The sequence below is a fragment of the Ctenopharyngodon idella genome, chromosome 20 (assembly GCF_019924925.1).
Source record: "Ctenopharyngodon idella isolate HZGC_01 chromosome 20, HZGC01, whole genome shotgun sequence".
Classification (NCBI taxonomy): Eukaryota; Metazoa; Chordata; class Actinopteri; order Cypriniformes; family Xenocyprididae; genus Ctenopharyngodon; species Ctenopharyngodon idella.
Window position 1 is genome coordinate 6,993,396 of NC_067239.1, and position 5,493 is coordinate 6,998,888.

At 37.4% G+C, this 5,493-nt stretch overlaps 1 long non-coding RNA gene across 1 annotated transcript; it reads right to left on the bottom strand.

The window, feature by feature from the left end:
- Window positions 1–1,684: 1,684 nt before the first annotated feature.
- On the bottom strand, window positions 1,685–5,138 carry LOC127501855 (uncharacterized). The gene is made up of 3 exons (XR_007926735.1): window positions 5,037–5,138; window positions 2,916–3,035; window positions 1,685–2,814 (listed from the first exon to the last, which is right to left on the bottom strand). It is a non-coding gene; the product is annotated as an uncharacterized LOC127501855 (long non-coding RNA).
- Between the last annotated feature and the right edge of the window lie 355 nt (window positions 5,139–5,493).

Sequence of the window (5,493 nt, forward strand, 5' to 3'; positions counted from 1 at the left end):
CTCTGGTGCGGTTCGAATGATATATGAACGCAACATGGACCAAAGACATGTAAACGAACCAAAAACAGGAAGATGAGACCCTAAAAAGAACAGAATCCTCACGCATATCGGTTTTTTCTCATCGTAGTCGCGAGTTTGCCCATCACAGGCATCAGACGCGCGTCTCCACGCAGCAGATCGCTTGTGTGTGTGACAGATGGATTCCTGCCGCTGTTTTGACTCCTTTACACATTTTATAAGCTCTTCATGAGTTCCCAGCTGGCAAAAATACCATCACATGCAGGCTACACACACACAACAAGCGCATTTATCTCAGCACACAGCGTTGTTTTGGATGTTTGGTAAGTTCCGTCTCAAAATAGGCAATACGTTATAAATTCCGACAAATCAGGTTGTGAATGTATCCCTTGCCTTTAGGTTCGGTATCTTTTGGTTCTGTGATAAAATTGCCAATCTGAACGCTAATCGTACCAGGACTAAATGTTTTTTTTTTTTTTTCTTTTTTGGTCCGGACCAAACGAACCAAACAAACCAAATTACAAGTGTGAATGCACCCTTAGATATGGGTTTAGCACCACTTTTTACCTAGGGTTATGAAACCCTGCTTTTGTGGTGGTAACTCCGCATTGCAGTGCCAAACTTGTACAGTGTGAAACAATGCAGTGTTAGAATGTTACAACTAGATGCTTAGCAACCAACAACCAATTGCATGCTTTATATTCACACACTTTGGGCAGTCATGGAAACACCGCACAATCTATATAAACAGTTGTTTCTGCGTATGATTGGGAAAAAAAAAAAAATGTCAAACAGCGATGGAAAACATGACAATTGGAGTGAAGAAGAGACTGTCATTCTTACCTTTATAGTTTGGAAAGTTCAATCAGAAAAAAAAAACTTGATATTACAGTCAGCAATGAGGACGCACAATGCTAGAGCCTATATGTAAACAGGCCACGTGCTGCGTTTTTCCAGTCAGTAACAATGACAACACAGATAAGCAAATAAGGACTTTAACCCAGGGTTTAGGAATGTGCAGTGTGAAACAGCAGCTTATGAATACCCAGAATTAACTGTTAACCCCAGGTATAGTATGAGCAGTGTGAAACGTGAATAAAGATAACCCAGGATTCCATTTACCCAGGGTTTAGAACGACCAAGGGTTAACCATTTCAACCCCGGGTTATCGCCATTCTAATAACCACTTTTAACCCCGGGTAAAGGAGCGTTTCACACTTGTAATTTAGAAGCGGGATTAGCACCGCTTTTTACACGGGGTTATGAAAAACTGCTCTGGAGCACTTTTGCGTTGTTAACCCCGCATTGCGGTGCCAAACTTGTACAGTGTGAAATGATGTGGCGTTAGAATGTTACAGCTAGATGCTTAGCAACAGACAACCAATCACATACTCATATTTGCTTTGGACAGTCACAGAAACACTGTGCATTGTATATAAACAGTAAATTTAGCGTTTGAGAGGAAAAATGTCAAATGCTGACAGAAAACATGACAATTTGAGTGAAGAAGCAGGCCACAAGTTTGCCAACTTTAGCCTTTTTTAATTATAATCTCTGGACAGCTACACCTTTGAAGAAATCATTACTGAATGCATTTTTTATTTGTTTAATTATTTAATTGTATTCATTTAAAAAGTTTCACAACCAAAGATAACTTAAATGGCACAGATCAGATTTAATTTAATGGTCAAGGTTAGTTGTTTTTTGTTTTTTTTTCAAAGCCCAACCTGGCTTACTGAAGTGTGGATCACCATTTTGTCAGTAACAGGAATATCAAAAAAAAAAAAAAAAAAAAAAAATCCTCATAACAAGTACCACACATCGGGTTAGTTTGAGCTCTGCGGAGTCGATATCAGAGCACACTGCCCACCCACTTTCACTCCGTCTGCAGGGGGGTATCAATACCTGTCAACGGCCGACAGTTTGTTACGACAGGTGGGAAAACAAATGCTGCGCTGACAATCAGCTTGCTGCGAAATTGTCTTGAGCTAACAATTCATCTACAGTCTTGAATTCGCTTTTTATTTGTGGGCGAGTTCTTCAACTACAGCCTGCATCTGTCTCAATCAATAAGCTGAACTGCCAAGGGGCTGCAAGCAAACTCGTGTGTGTAAGTGTGCGTGTGTGTCCACACAGCTCATTTCTGCCAGCTCATATTAGTGAAGCACCATCCTTATCTAGCCCAGCTATAAACAGGGCTCTCTCAACAAGAAACTAATAAACCTTGCACTGCTATTTTGCTCTTGTTCCCATCAAATCCATTACAGATATCAAGGGTGCTTATTGTCAGGACTGAGACTCTAAGAGTGAATAAGAGCTATCACGCTGAGCGCATGAGCAGAACTGATGTGATATGACCTATAATTTCAAGCAAATGTAGACAATTAGGGCACATTATCAGTATTTTTCCCTACCTCTCAACTCCGAAGAAGCCATTGTGTGGAACAGAAGTCGGCCCCCGAGGCCTTAAAGCCAAGAGTGTGTAAAATCAATTGGGCGGCACCGCACTCATCCTCCCCCATTTCTAAAGTCCTGCAGCTCCAATTAATTTCTTAATGAGAGTTTTAAGAGTAATCGCTCCAGATTGATCCAGAATGGAGGTCAGTGCTGAGTGCTGGTGGGAATTGAGACTGCCTCCCTCTTTTAATCTATCGTTAAACACATTTCAGTCGCCAAGCAGAGAGAGATGAAGCAAAACGAATCCATTTTTCTCTGAGCTCCTGAATGATTATCCTCCTAACGAGAGAGCATCGCAACCTGGTAATCCAATATTAGAACAAGAAAACCTGCAAAAACCTGTAAATAAAAATTAAAACCATTATGTATCTGGATATCTGAATATTCATTAGCTGGATTTATTTAAAATTCTGATCGGACAGAAATGTAATTGCACTTACCCAAGTAAAATGGACAACTCCACTTGTTACATACTGTATTTACATGTTTATCCATTTACAGAATTTGAGGGTGTGTTCACACTTGTAGTTCGGTTTACATGGTTCGTTTGGATTCCGAACCTAAAGTCATATGGATATGTATTACGTTCACAACCTGATTGGTCGGCTTTTATGACGTATATTTTGCGACAGAACTTATTGGACATCCAAAACAATGCTGTGCGCTGGGCTAAATGTGCTTGTTGTATGTGCGTAACCTACATATGATGACATTTAGACCAGCTGAGAACCATGCTTCTCCATTTTGACAGATAAAAAAATATATCTGGTCTACTGTGTTTCCCTACGTAAGAAAGATTCCCACAGTAAATGGTGCTAATGGGTCAATTAAAAACTAGTCTTAAACATAAAGAGAAGGAAAAGTCTAGTTTATTCCCTAGTTCTCAGAAATGTACTCTTTGTATTCATGTTGGTTTCATTTGGTTTTTAAAAACTGCCATTTTCACGAAAAGTTCAAATTTAAAGTTGGCATGAAAGGGAAGTTGTGATAGTCTTTTAATTCTTTTTGTGATGTATCTGTGTGAAGTGGTTTCTCGTTACATATTATAACAAAACACAGTTGCATTTACACCACCGATAACATTATAAAAAATTACATTAATGTATTAATCACATTATAATTTTTAAACTTTATAAGTATCAGCAGACAACCAGAATTTAGTTACAGGACTATGATGGTAGTTTTGAGCCATATAATGTGTCAAGTTTTTAATGTCTGCAATAGCTTAACATATGCATAACACTTGACAGTTCTGAAGAAAGGGTTTTGAGTGTGGAGTGTATTTATGTCTAGAATGACTTTTCACAGTACATGTATGCATGTGAGGGGATCTGTATTCGCTTGTTGCATTACCACTTGAATACAAATTCATGCATAAAATCGGCTTCATGTTTCACCAGCGCATGTTGAAGGTCATGTAAAGAATCTAACCTAACCAAACTGAATGTCACGAAAAGTGCTTTAAATATTCCCTAACTCCATTTGGTTCATTTGAGAGGTTGACTGACTACTCACAAAAGGGAGCTAGATACATCAACCTTTTGGTCAGTCAGTTCTTGGCTATAACTGCCTATAAAATAATATTTATGCTACTATTTGAATAGTTTATGCAGAGGCATATCTGCTTCTCAAGGCTCTTATATATATTGCATATATATAAAAAAGAATTGTTCTCCTTATCACTTGCAATTATGTAACATCAGGGTCTTTGCATTATTTGTCACAACAACAGGACTGAACTTGGTGACACTTTAGCAAAAAAAAAGTAAGAAGTAATTGAAATCCTGCACTTTACTGACCCTCTTGTTCTTCTCATACATTTGTTTAGCTCAAAAAGTAATGTTTTCATGCAATTAGCATTCGTAATGAAGACACAAACAGTAATTGTTGGATAATTATTTTAGACAATCCCCATGGTGACTGGTCAAGCAGTTCATAAAAGCCCAATTATTTTTATTTTTCCGATCTATTCTACTCCATTATTCAGTAAGGCAGCTCCCATCAACAGAGAAATATATTATTGTTAATACCCAGCTAACAAAATATATTCTAAGAACACTTTGCTACTATTCCCATTAAGTTATGAAAACAATATTTCTGAATGTTCTCTAAATGTTCATTTTTTTTTATTATTATTTTAATTTTTATTTATTTATTTTATTTATTATTATTATTATTTTTAATGTTAATATGTTATGTTAGCTGTTATGTTAGCTAGCTCCCAGGTTGCTGGGTATTAGCATGAATGGCATGACAACAATGTAGCCTATAAAATTATTAGCAAGATATGTCTCCAATTTCAATTTACTTGTTCTCAGAATAAAATAAAAACAGCATTAAAGTGACACTTGTGGCCTCCGCAGGTAGCCTAACATTAGATATAACTACTAAAACTACTTTCTTATGCCATGGGATCTGTCGTTGCTAATTCAAAAGATGTGTCAGAGCCTCCGTTATTAATTCGAAAACACAACGACGGCTCAGTTGAGAAGTTATTAGTATCAAGGTGGAGCACGAATGTGTGAGTTCAATAAACAATAAGTTAATATTAAGGAACTTACATTTAATACACAATTGCCAGTTATTTCTTCCGATTTGCTCTCCGACGAATAAACGAAAATAGCTGCAAATGAAGCCACAGCGGAACCGTCCTTACACACATAGGAGCGTTGTGTTTTGTTCGTCAATGATTCAGTGTTTTTGAACAAATCGGTTGAGTAACGAATCAATGACTCATTTATAAATGATTCAATGAATGGCTGGATTCGGAACAGCATAGTAGAAACTACTCTTACTATTTTACCATATCTTTATAAGACAGAAATAGTAAGAGTATTATGCAAGTATGCTCTTCCGAATTCAGTGCTTTTTCATTCTTGAATGAATCAACGTATGATGATTCAAATGACTCACTCATAAAGACTGTCACCTGCCGCCACCTACTGGCGTAACAATATAATCTGCACTGCAGGAAGAGTGACTAAACTCCACCACTATTAACAGATATACAGCTTAGCA